We start from the raw sequence: 14,527 nt of genomic DNA on the forward strand, positions 1-14,527 counted from the left end.
CGAGATATATCAAGATATTTAAAAGTTCCGAAGCCGCACCAACATAATAGAGATACAGAAACACCGTGGCCCCTTTCTTTGCGATAACTCTGCACTATTGCGAGCTGCAAATGCCACTTCCAGCTTAGCTGTGCAGAAGAAGAACAACAAGAAGAAGAAATATCTCGAAATATGTCCGTCAGGCCCCTTCCCTTGAGATAAATCTGCAAATATCTCGGAAACGAAGCGAGGTATGGCAAAATGTTAAGAGACCTTTTTTGTAGAGAATTAAGTTTCCTACTTTTTATGTTCTATGATATTTTTCGATCAGATGCGTAGTTCTCGAGATATATCAAGATATTTAAAAGTTCCGAAGCCGCACCAACATAATAGAGATACAGAAACACCGTGGCCCCTTTCTTTGAGATAACTCTGCACTATTGCGCGCTGCAAATGCCACTTCCAGCTTAGCTGTGCAGAAGAAGAACAACAAGAAGAAGAAATATCTCGAAATATGTCCGTCAGACCCCTTCCCTTGAGATAAATCTGCAAATATCTCGGAAACGAAGCGAGCTACGGCAAAATGTTAAGAGACCTTTTTTGTAGAAAATTAGGTTTCCTACTTTTTATGTTCTATGATATTTTTTGATCAGATGCGTAGTTCTCGAGATATATCAAGATATTTAAAAGTTCCGAAGCCGCACCAACATAATAGAGATACAGAAACACCGTGGCCCCTTTCTTTGCGATAACTCTGCACTATTGCGAGCTGCAAATGCCACTTCCAGCTTAGCTGTGCAGAAGAAGAACAACAAGAAGAAGAAATATCTCGAAATATGTCCGTCAGGCCCCTTCCCTTGAGATAAATCTGCAAATATCTCGGAAACGAAGCGAGCTATGGCAAAATGTTAAGAGACCTTTTTTGTAGAGAATAATGTTTCCTACAATTTACGTTCTATGATATTTTTTGATCAGAAGCATAGTTCTCGAGATATATCAAGATATTTAAAAGTTCCGAAGACGCACCAACATAATAGAGATACAGAAACACCGTGGCCCCTTTCTTTGAGATAACTGTGCACTAGTGCGAGCCGCAAATGCCACTTCCAGCTTAGCTGTGCAGAAGAAGAGCAACAAGAAGAAGAAATATCTCGAAATATGTCCGTCAGGCCCCTTCCCTTGAGATATATCTGCAAATATCTCGGAAACGAAGCGAGCCATGGCAAAATGTTAAGAGACCGTTTTTGTAGAGAATTAAGTTTCCTACTTTTTATGTTCTATGATATTTTTTGATCAGACGCGTAGTTCTCGAGATATATCAAGATATTTAAAAGTTCCGAAGCCGCACCAACATAATAGAGATACAGAAACACCGTGGCCCCTTTCTTTGAGATAACTCTGCACTATTGCGAGCTGCAAATGCCACTTCCAGCTAAGCTGTGCAGAAGAAGAACAACAAGAAGAAGAAATATCTCGAAATATGTCCGTCAGGCCCCATCCCTTGAGATAAATCTGCAAATATCTCGGAAACGAAGAGAGCTATGGCAAAATGTTAAGAGACCTTTTTTGTAGAGAATTAAGTTTCCTACTTTTCATGTTCTATGACATTTTTTGATCAGATGCGTAGTTCTCGAGATATATCAAGATATTTAAAAGTTCCGAAGCCGCACCAACATAATAGAGATACAGAAACACCGTGGCCCCTTTCTTTGAGATAACTCTGCACTATTGCGAGCTGCAGATGCCACTTCCAGCTTAGCTGTGCTGAGGAAGAACAACAAGAAGAAAAAATATCTCGAAATATGTCCGTCAGGCCAGTTCCTTTGAGCTGAATCTGCAAATATCTCGGAAACGAAACGAGCTATGGCAAAATGTTAAGAGACGTTTTTTGTAGAGAATTATGTTTCCTACAATTTATGTTCTATGATATTTTTTGATCAGAAGCGTAGTTTTCGAGATATATCGAGATATTTAAAAGATCCGAAGCTGCACCAACATAATAGAGATACAGAAACACCGTGGCCCCTTTCTTTGAGATAACTCTGCACTATTGCGAGCTGCAAATGCCACTTCCAGCTTAGCTGTGCAGAAGAAGAACAACAAGAAGAAGAAATATCTGGAAATATGTCCGTCAGGCCCCTTCCCTTGAGATAAATCTGCAAATATCTCGGAAACGAAGCGAGCTACGGCAAAATGTTAAGAGACCTTTTTTGTAGAGAATTATATTTCCCACAATTTAGGTTCTATGATATTTTTTGATCAGAAGCGTAGTTTTCGAGATATATCGAGATATTTAAAAGATCCGAAGCCGCACCAACATAATAGAGATACAGAAACACCGTGGCCCCTTTCTTTGAGATAACTCTGCGCTATTGCGAGCTGGAAATGCCACTTCCAGTTTAGCTGTGCAGAAGAAGAACAACAAGAAGAGGAAATATCTCGAAATATGTCCGTCAGGCCCCTTCCCTTGAGATATATCTGCAAATATCTCGGAAACGAAACGAGCTATGGCAAAATGTTAAGAGACCTTTTTTGTAGAGAATTATGTTTCCTACAATTTGTGTTCTATGATATTTTTTGATCAGAAGCGTAGTTTTCGAGATATATCAAGATATTTAAAAGTTCCGAAGCCGCACCAATATAATAGAGATACAGAAACACCGTGGCCCCTTTCTTTGAGATAACTCTGCACGATTGCGAGCTGGAAATGCAACTTCCAGTTTAGCTGTGCAGAAGAAGAACAACAAGAAGAAGAAATATCTCGAAATATGTCCATCAGGACCCTTCCCTTGAGATAAATCTGCAAATATCTCGGAAACGAAGCGAGCTATTGCAAAACGTTAAGAGACCTTTTTTGTAGAGAATTAAGTTTCCTACTTTTTATGTTGTATGATATTTTTTGATCAGATGCGTAGTTCTCGAGATATATCAAGATATTTAAAAGCTCCGAAGCTGCACCAACATAATAGAGGTACAGAAACACCGTGGCCCCTTTCTTTGAGATAACTCTGCACTATTGCGAGCTGCAAATGCCACTTCCAGCTTAGCTGTGGAGAAGAAGAACAACAAGAAGAAGAAATATCTCGAAATATGTCCGTCAGGCCCCTTCCCTTGAGATAAATCTGCAAATATCTCGGGAAACGAAGCGAGCTATGCCAAAATGTTAAGAGACCTTATTTGTAGAGAATTAAGTTTCCTACTTTTTATGTTCTATGATATTTTTTGATCAGATGCGTAGTTCTCGAGATATATCGAGATATTTAAAAGTTCCGAAGCCGCACCAACATAATAGAGATACAGAAACACCGTGGCCCCTTTCTTTGAGATAACTGTGCACTATTGCGACCTGGAAATGCCACTTCCAGTTTAGCTGTGCAGAAGAAGAACAACAAGAAGAAGAAATATCACGAAATATGTCCGTTAGGCCCCTTCCCTTGAGATAAATCTGCAAATATCTCGGAAACGAAGCGAGCTATGGCAAAATGTTAAGAGACCTTTTTTGTAGCGAATTAAGTTTCCTACTTTTTATGTTCTATGATATTTTTTGATCAGATGCGTAGTTCTCGAGATATATCAAGATATTTAAAAGTTCCGAAGCCGCACCAACATAATAGAGATACAGAAACACCGTGGCCCCTCTCTTTGAGATAACTCTGCACAATTGCGAGCTGCAAATGCCACTTCCAGCTTAGCTGTGCAGAAGAAGAACAACAAGAAGAAGAAATATCTCGAAATATGTCCGTCAGGCCCCTTCCCTTGAGATAAATCTGCAAATATCTCGAAAACGAAGCGAGCTATTGCAAAATGTTGAGAGACCTTTTTTGTAGAGGATTGAGTTTCCTACTTTCTATGTTCTATGATATTTTTTGATCAGATGCGTAGTTCTCGAGATATATCAAGATATTTAAAAGTTAAGAAGCCGCACCAACATAATAGAGATACAGAAACACCGTGGCCCCTTTCTTTGAGATAACTCTGCACTAATGCGGGCTGCGAATGCCACTTCCAGCTTAGCTGTGCAGAAGAAGAACAACAAGAAGAAGAAATATCACGAAATATGTCCGTTAGGCCCCTTCCCTTGAGATAAATCTGCAAATATCTCGGAAACGAAGCGAGCTATGGCAAAATGTTAAGAGACCTTTTTTGTAGAGAATTAAGTTTCCTACTTTTTATCTTCTATGATATTTTCTGATCAGATTCGTAGTTCTCGAGATATATCAAGATATTTAAAAGTTCCGAAGCCGCACCAACATAATAGAGATACAGAAACACCGTGGCCCCTCTCTTTGAGATAACTCTGCACAATTGCGAGCTGCAAATGCCACTTCCAGCTTAGCTGTGCAGAAGAAGAACAACAAGAAGAAGAAATATCTCGAAATATGTCCGTTAGGCCCCTTCCCTTGAGATAAATCTGCAAATATCTCGGAAACCAAGCGAGCTATTGCAAAATGTTAAGAGACCTTTTTTGTAGAGAATTGAGTTTTCTACTTTTTATGTTCTATGATATTTTTTGATCAGATGCGTAGTTCTCGAGATATATCAAGATATTTAAAAGTTAAGAAGCCGCACCAACATAATAGAGATACAGAAACACCGTGGCCCCTTTCTTTGAGATAACTCTGCACTAATGGGAGCTGCAAATGCCACTTCCAGGTTAGCTGTGCAGAAGAAGAACAACAAGAAGAAGAAATATCTCGAAATATGTCCATTAGGCCCCTTCCCTTGAGATAAATCTGCAAATATCTCGGAAACGAAGCGAGCTATGGCAAAATGTTAAGAGACCTTTTTTGTAGCGAATTAAGTTTCCTACTTTTTATGTTCTATGATATTTTTTGATCAGATGCGTAGTTCTCGAGATATATCAAGATATTTAAAAGTTCCGAAGCCGCACCAACATAATAGAGATACAGAAACACCGTGGCCCCTCTCTTTGAGATAACTCTGCACAATTGCGAGCTGCAAATGCCACTTCCAGCTTAGCTGTGCAGAAGAAGAACAACAAGAAGAAGAAATATCTCGAAATATGTCCGTCAGGCCCCTTCCCTTGAGATAAATCTGCAAATATCTCGAAAACGAAGCGAGCTATTGCAAAATGTTGAGAGACCTTTTTTGTAGAGGATTGAGTTTCCTACTTTCTATATTCTATGATATTTTTTGATCAGATGCGTAGTTCTCGAGATATATCAAGATATTTAAAAGTTAAGAAGCCGCACCAACATAATAGAGATACAGAAACACCGTGGCCCCTTTCTTTGAGATAACTCTGCACTAATGCGGGCTGCGAATGCCACTTCCAGCTTAGCTGTGCAGAAGAAGAACAACAAGAAGAAGAAATATCACGAAATATGTCCGTTAGGCCCCTTCCCTTGAGATAAATCTGCAAATATCTCGGAAACGAAGCGAGCTATGGCAAAATGTTAAGAGACCTTTTTTGTAGAGAATTAAGTTTCCTACTTTTTATCTTCTATGATATTTTCTGATCAGATTCGTAGTTCTCGAGATATATCAAGATATTTAAAAGTTCCGAAGCCGCACCAACATAATAGAGATACAGAAACACCGTGGCCCCTCTCTTTGAGATAACTCTGCACAATTGCGAGCTGCAAATGCCACTTCCAGCTTAGCTGTGCAGAAGAAGAACAACAAGAAGAAGAAATATCTCGAAATATGTCCGTTAGGCCCCTTCCCTTGAGATAAATCTGCAAATATCTCGGAAACCAAGCGAGCTATTGCAAAATGTTAAGAGACCTTTTTTGTAGAGAATTGAGTTTTCTACTTTTTATGTTCTATGATATTTTTTGATCAGATGCGTAGTTCTCGAGATATATCAAGATATTTAAAAGTTAAGAAGCCGCACCAACATAATAGAGATACAGAAACACCGTGGCCCCTTTCTTTGAGATAACTCTGCACTAATGGGAGCTGCAAATGCCACTTCCAGGTTAGCTGTGCAGAAGAAGAACAACAAGAAGAAGAAATATCTCGAAATATGTCCATTAGGCCCCTTCCCTTGAGATAAATCTGCAAATATCTCGGAAACGAAGCGAGCTATGGCAAAATGTTAAGAGACGTTTTTTGTAGAGAATTATGTTTCCTACAATTTATGTTCTATGATATTTTTTGATCAGAAGCGTAGTTTTCGAGATATATCGAGATATTTAAAAGTTCCGAAGCAGCACCAACATAATAGAGATACAGAAACACCGTGGCCCCTCTCTTTGAGATAACTCTGCACTATTGCGAGCTGGAAATGCCACTTCCAGTTTAGCTGTGCAGAAGAAGAACAACAAGAAGAAGAAATATCTCGAAATATGTCCGTCAGGCCCCTTCCCTTGAGATAAATCTGCAAATATCTCGGAAACGAAGCGAGCTATGCCAAAATGTTAAGAGACCTTATTTGTAGAGAATTAAGTTTCCTACTTTTTATGTTCTATGATATTTTTTGATCAGATGCGTAGTTCTCGAGATATATCGAGATATTTAAAAGTTCCGAAGCCGCACCAACATAATAGAGATACAGAAACACCGTGGCCCCTTTCTTTGAGATAACTGTGCACTATTGCGAGCTGGAAATGCCACTTCCAGTTTAGCTGTGCAGAAGAAGAAGAACAAGAAGAAGAAATATCTCGAAATATGTCCGTCAGGCCCCTTCCCTTGAGATAAATCTGCAAATATCTCGGAAACGAAGCGAGCTATTGCAAAATGTTAAGAGACCTTTTTTGTAGAGAATTGAGTTTCCTACTTTTTAGGTTCTATGATATTTTTTGATCAGATGCGTAGTACTCGAGATATATCAAGATATTTAAAAGTTAAGAAGCCGCACCAACATAATAGAGATACAGAAACACCGTGGCCCCTCTCTTTGAGATACCTCTGCACTATTGCGAGCTGGAAATGCCACTTCCAGTTTAGCTGTGCAGAAGAAGAACAACAAGAAGAAGAAATATCTCGAAATATGTCCGTTAGGCCCCTTCCCTTGAGATAAATCTGCAAATATCTCGGAAACGAAGCGAGCTATGGCAAAATCTTACGAGACTTTTTTGTAGAGAATTAAGTTTCCTACTTTTTATGTTGTATGATATTTTTTGATCAGATGCGTAGTTCTCGAGATATATCAAGATATTTAAAAGTTCCGAAGCCGCACCAACATAATAGAGATACAGAAACACCGTGGCCCCTTTCTTTGAGATAACTCTGCACTATTGCGAGCTGCAAATGCCACTTCCAGCTTAGCTGTGCAGAAGAAGAACAACAAGAAGAAATATCTCGAAATGTGTCCGTCAGGCCCCTTCCCTTGAGATAAATCTGCAAATATCTCGGAAACGAAGAGAGCTATGGCAAAATGTTAAGAGACCTTTTTTGTAGAGAATTAAGTTTCCTACTTTTTATGTTCTATGATATTTTTTGATCAGATGCGTAGTTCTCGAGATATATCAAGATATTTAAAAGTTCCGAAGCCGCACCAACATAATAGAGATACAGAAACACCGTGGCCCCTTTCTTTGAGATAACTGTGCACTATTGCGAGCTGCAAATGCCACTTCCAGCTTAGCTGTGCAGAAGAAGAACAACAAGAAGAAGAAATATCTCGAAATATGTCCGTCAGGCCCCTTCCCTTGAGATCAATCTGCAAATATCTCGGAAACGAAGCGAGCTATGGCAAAATGTTAAGAGACCTGTTTTGTAGAGAATTAAGTTTCCTACTTTTTATGTTCTATGATATTTTTCGATCAGATGCGTAGTTCTCGAGATATATCAAGATATTTAAAAGTTCCGAAGCCGCACCAACATAATAGAGATACAGAAACACCGTGGCCCCTTTCTTTGAGATAACTCTGCACTATTGCGAGCTGCAAATGCCACTTCCAGCTTAGCTGTGCAGAAGAAGAACAACAAGAAGAAGAAATATCTCGAAATATGTCCGTCAGACCCCTTCCCTTGAGATAAATCTGCAAATATCTCGGAAACGAAGCGAGCTACGGCAAAATGTTAAGAGACCTTTTTTGTAGAAAATTAGGTTTCCTACTTTTTATGTTCTATGATATTTTTTGATCAGATGCGTAGTTCTCGAGATATATCAAGATATTTAAAAGTTCCGAAGCCGCACCAACATAATAGAGATACAGAAACACCGTGGCCCCTTTCTTTGCGATAACTCTGCACTATTGCGAGCTGCAAATGCCACTTCCAGCTTAGCTGTGCAGAAGAAGAACAACAAGAAGAAGAAATATCTCGAAATATGTCCGTCAGGCCCCTTCCCTTGAGATAAATCTGCAAATATCTCGGAAACGAAGCGAGGTATGGCAAAATGTTAAGAGACCTTTTTTGTAGAGAATTAAGTTTCCTACTTTTTATGTTCTATGATATTTTTTGATCAGATGCGTAGTTCTCGAGATATATCAAGATATTTAAAAGCTCCGAAGCTGCACCAACATAATAGAGGTACAGAAACACCGTGGCCCCTTTCTTTGAGATAACTCTGCACTATTGCGAGCTGCAAATGCCACTTCCAGCTTAGCTGTGGAGAAGAAGAACAACAAGAAGAAGAAATATCTCGAAATATGTCCGTCAGGCCCCTTCCCTTGAGATAAATCTGCAAATATCTCGGAAACGAAGCGAGCTATGCCAAAATGTTAAGAGACCTTATTTGTAGAGAATTAAGTTTCCTACGTTTCATGTTCTATGATATTTTTTGATCAGATGCGTAGTTCTCGAGATATATCGAGATATTTAAAAGTTCCGAAGCCGCACCAACATAATAGAGATACAGAAACACCGTGGCCCCTTTCTTTGAGATAACTGTGCACTATTGCGAGCTGCAAATGCCACTTCCAGCTTAGCTGTGCAGAAGAAGAACAACAAGAAGAAGAAAGATCTCGAAATATGTCCGTCAGACCCTTTCCCTTGAGATAAATCTGCAAATATCTCGGAAACGAAGCGAGCTACGGCAAAATCTTAAGAGACCTTTTTTGTAGAAAATTAGGTTTCCTACTTTTTATGTTCTATGATATTTTTTGATCAGATGCGTAGTTCTCGAGATATATCAAGATATTTAAAAGTTCCGAAGCCGCACCAACATAATAGAGATACAGAAACACCGTGGCCCCTCTCTTTGAGATAACTCTGCACAATTGCGAGCTGCAAATGCCACTTCCAGCTTAGCTGTGCAGAAGAAGAACAACAAGAAGAAGAAATGTCTCGAAATATGTCCGTTAGGCCCCTTCCCTTGAGATAAATCTGCAAATATCTCGGAAACGAAGCGAGCTATTGCAAAATGTTAAGAGACCTTTTTTGTAGAGGATTGAGTTTCCTACTTTCTATGTTCTATGATATTTTTTGATCAGATGCGTAGTTCTCGAGATATATCAAGATATTTAAAAGTTAAGAAGCCGCACCAACATAATAGAGATACAGAAACACCGTGGCCCCTTTCTTTGAGATAACTCTGCACTAATGCGGGCTGCGAATGCCACTTCCAGCTTAGCTGTGCAGAAGAAGAACAACAAGAAGAAGAAATATCTCGAAATATGTCCGTCAGGCCCCTTCCCTTGAGATAAATCTGCAAATATCTCGGAAACGAAGCGAGGTATGGCAAAATGTTAAGAGACCTTTTTTGTAGAGAATTAAGTTTCCTACTTTTTATGTTCTATGATATTTTTTGATCAGATGCGTAGTTCTCGAGATATATCAAGATATTTAAAAGCTCCGAAGCTGCACCAACATAATAGAGGTACAGAAACACCGTGGCCCCTTTCTTTGAGATAACTCTGCACTATTGCGAGCTGCAAATGCCACTTCCAGCTTAGCTGTGGAGAAGAAGAACAACAAGAAGAAGAAATATCTCGAAATATGTCCGTCAGGCCCCTTCCCTTGAGATAAATCTGCAAATATCTCGGAAACGAAGCGAGCTATGCCAAAATGTTAAGAGACCTTATTTGTAGAGAATTAAGTTTCCTACGTTTCATGTTCTATGATATTTTTTGATCAGATGCGTAGTTCTCGAGATATATCGAGATATTTAAAAGTTCCGAAGCCGCACCAACATAATAGAGATACAGAAACACCGTGGCCCCTTTCTTTGAGATAACTGTGCACTATTGCGAGCTGCAAATGCCACTTCCAGCTTAGCTGTGCAGAAGAAGAACAACAAGAAGAAGAAATATCTCGAAATATGTCCGTCAGGCCCCTTCCCTTGAGATAAATCTGCAAATATCTCGAAAACGAAGCGAGCTATTGCAAAATGTTGAGAGACCTTTTTTGTAGAGGATTGAGTTTCCTACTTTCTATGTTCTATGATATTTTTTGATCAGATGCGTAGTTCTCGAGATATATCAAGATATTTAAAAGTTAAGAAGCCGCACCAACATAATAGAGATACAGAAACACCGTGGCCCCTTTCTTTGAGATAACTCTGCACTAATGCGGGCTGCGAATGCCACTTCCAGCTTAGCTGTGCAGAAGAAGAACAACAAGAAGAAGAAATATCTCGAAATATGTCCGTCAGGCCCCTTCCCTTGAGATAAATCTGCAAATATCTCGAAAACGAAGCGAGCTATTGCAAAATGTTGAGAGACCTTTTTTGTAGAGGATTGAGTTTCCTACTTTCTATGTTCTATGATATTTTTTGATCAGATGCGTAGTTCTCGAGATATATCAAGATATTTAAAAGTTAAGAAGCCGCACCAACATAATAGAGATACAGAAACACCGTGGCCCCTTTCTTTGAGATAACTCTGCACTAATGCGGGCTGCGAATGCCACTTCCAGCTTAGCTGTGCAGAAGAAGAACAACAAGAAGAAGAAATATCACGAAATATGTCCGTTAGGCCCCTTCCCTTGAGATAAATCTGCAAATATCTCGGAAACGAAGCGAGCTATGGCAAAATGTTAAGAGACCTTTTTGTAGCGAATTAAGTTTCCTACTTTTTATGTTCTATGATATTTTTTGATCAGATGCGTAGTTCTCGAGATATATCGAGATATTTAAAAGTTCCGAAGCCGCACCAACATAATAGAGATACAGAAACACCGTGGCCCCTTTCTTTGAGATAACTGTGCACTATTGCGAGCTGCAAATGCCACTTCCAGCTTAGCTGTGCAGAAGAAGAACAACAAGAAGAAGAAAGATCTCGAAATATGTCCGTCAGACCCTTTCCCTTGAGATAAATCTGCAAATATCTCGGAAACGAAGCGAGCTACGGCAAAATCTTAAGAGACCTTTTTTGTAGAAAATTAGGTTTCCTACTTTTTATGTTCTATGATATTTTTTGATCAGATGCGTAGTTCTCGAGATATATCAAGATATTTAAAAGTTCCGAAGCCGCACCAACATAATAGAGATACAGAAACACCGTGGCCCCTCTCTTTGAGATAACTCTGCACAATTGCGAGCTGCAAATGCCACTTCCAGCTTAGCTGTGCAGAAGAAGAACAACAAGAAGAAGAAATGTCTCGAAATATGTCCGTTAGGCCCCTTCCCTTGAGATAAATCTGCAAATATCTCGGAAACGAAGCGAGCTATTGCAAAATGTTAAGAGACCTTTTTTGTAGAGGATTGAGTTTCCTACTTTCTATGTTCTATGATATTTTTTGATCAGATGCGTAGTTCTCGAGATATATCAAGATATTTAAAAGTTAAGAAGCCGCACCAACATAATAGAGATACAGAAACACCGTGGCCCCTTTCTTTGAGATAACTCTGCACTAATGCGGGCTGCGAATGCCACTTCCAGCTTAGCTGTGCAGAAGAAGAACAACAAGAAGAAGAAATATCACGAAATATGTCCGTTAGGCCCCTTCCCTTGAGATAAATCTGCAAATATCTCGGAAACGAAGCGAGCTATGGCAAAATGTTAAGAGACCTTTTTGTAGCGAATTAAGTTTCCTACTTTTTATGTTCTATGATATTTTTTGATCAGATGCGTAGTTCTCGAGATATATCGAGATATTTAAAAGTTCCGAAGCCGCACCAACATAATAGAGATACAGAAACACCGTGGCCCCTTTCTTTGAGATAACTGTGCACTATTGCGAGCTGCAAATGCCACTTCCAGCTTAGCTGTGCAGAAGAAGAACAACAAGAAGAAGAAATATCTCGAAATATGTCCGTCAGACCCTTTCCCTTGAGATAAATCTGCAAATATCTCGGAAACGAAGCGAGCTACGGCAAAATCTTAAGAGACCTTTTTTGTAGAAAATTAGGTTTCCTACTTTTTATGTTCTATGATATTTTTTGATCAGATGCGTAGTTCTCGAGATATATCAAGATATTTAAAAGTTCCGAAGCCGCACCAACATAATAGAGATACAGAAACACCGTGGCCCCTCTCTTTGAGATAACTCTGCACAATTGCGAGCTGCAAATGCCACTTCCAGCTTAGCTGTGCAGAAGAAGAACAACAAGAAGAAGAAATATCTCGAAATATGTCCGTCAGGCCCCTTCCCTTGAGATAAATCTGCAAATATCTCGAAAACGAAGCGAGCTATTGCAAAATGTTGAGAGACCTTTTTTGTAGAGGATTGAGTTTCCTACTTTCTATGTTCTATGATATTTTTTGATCAGATGCGTAGTTCTCGAGATATATCAAGATATTTAAAAGTTAAGAAGCCGCACCAACATAATAGAGATACAGAAACACCGTGGCCCCTTTCTTTGAGATAACTCTGCACTAATGCGGGCTGCGAATGCCACTTCCAGCTTAGCTGTGCAGAAGAAGAACAACAAGAAGAAGAAATATCTCGAAATATGTCCGTCAGGCCCCTTCCCTTGAGATAAATCTGCAAATATCTCGAAAACGAAGCGAGCTATTGCAAAATGTTGAGAGACCTTTTTTGTAGAGGATTGAGTTTCCTACTTTCTATGTTCTATGATATTTTTTGATCAGATGCGTAGTTCTCGAGATATATCAAGATATTTAAAAGTTAAGAAGCCGCACCAACATAATAGAGATACAGAAACACCGTGGCCCCTTTCTTTGAGATAACTCTGCACTAATGCGGGCTGCGAATGCCACTTCCAGCTTAGCTGTGCAGAAGAAGAACAACAAGAAGAAGAAATATCACGAAATATGTCCGTTAGGCCCCTTCCCTTGAGATAAATCTGCAAATATCTCGGAAACGAAGCGAGCTATGGCAAAATGTTAAGAGACCTTTTTGTAGCGAATTAAGTTTCCTACTTTTTATGTTCTATGATATTTTTTGATCAGATGCGTAGTTCTCGAGATATATCGAGATATTTAAAAGTTCCGAAGCCGCACCAACATAATAGAGATACAGAAACACCGTGGCCCCTTTCTTTGAGATAACTGTGCACTATTGCGAGCTGCAAATGCCACTTCCAGCTTAGCTGTGCAGAAGAAGAACAACAAGAAGAAGAAAGATCTCGAAATATGTCCGTCAGACCCTTTCCCTTGAGATAAATCTGCAAATATCTCGGAAACGAAGCGAGCTACGGCAAAATCTTAAGAGACCTTTTTTGTAGAAAATTAGGTTTCCTACTTTTTATGTTCTATGATATTTTTTGATCAGATGCGTAGTTCTCGAGATATATCAAGATATTTAAAAGTTCCGAAGCCGCACCAACATAATAGAGATACAGAAACACCGTGGCCCCTCTCTTTGAGATAACTCTGCACAATTGCGAGCTGCAAATGCCACTTCCAGCTTAGCTGTGCAGAAGAAGAACAACAAGAAGAAGAAATGTCTCGAAATATGTCCGTTAGGCCCCTTCCCTTGAGATAAATCTGCAAATATCTCGGAAACGAAGCGAGCTATTGCAAAATGTTAAGAGACCTTTTCTGTAGAGGATTGAGTTTCCTACTTTCTATGTTCTATGATATTTTTTGATCAGATGCGTAGTTCTCGAGATATATCAAGATATTTAAAAGTTAAGAAGCCGCACCAACATAATAGAGATACAGAAACACCGTGGCCCCTTTCTTTGAGATAACTCTGCACTAATGCGGGCTGCGAATGCCACTTCCAGCTTAGCTGTGCAGAAGAAGAACAACAAGAAGAAGAAATATCACGAAATATGTCCGTTAGGCCCCTTCCCTTGAGATAAATCTGCAAATATCTCGGAAACGAAGCGAGCTATGGCAAAATGTTAAGAGACCTTTTTGTAGCGAATTAAGTTTCCTACTTTTTATGTTCTATGATATTTTTTGATCAGATGCGTAGTTCTCGAGATATATCGAGATATTTAAAAGTTCCGAAGCCGCACCAACATAATAGAGATACAGAAACACCGTGGCCCCTTTCTTTGAGATAACTGTGCACTATTGCGAGCTGCAAATGCCACTTCCAGCTTAGCTGTGCAGAAGAAGAACAACAAGAAGAAGAAATATCTCGAAATATGTCCGTCAGACCCTTTCCCTTGAGATAAATCTGCAAATATCTCGGAAACGAAGCGAGCTACGGCAAAATCTTAAGAGACCTTTTTTGTAGAAAATTAGGTTTCCTACTTTTTATGTTCTATGATATTTTTTGATCAGATGCGTAGTTCTCGAGATATATCAAGATATTTAAAAGTTCCGAAGCCGCACCAACA

This window comes from Osmia lignaria, unplaced genomic scaffold (genome assembly GCF_051020975.1).
Source record: "Osmia lignaria lignaria isolate PbOS001 unplaced genomic scaffold, iyOsmLign1 scaffold0007, whole genome shotgun sequence".
Taxonomy (NCBI): domain Eukaryota; kingdom Metazoa; phylum Arthropoda; class Insecta; order Hymenoptera; family Megachilidae; genus Osmia; species Osmia lignaria.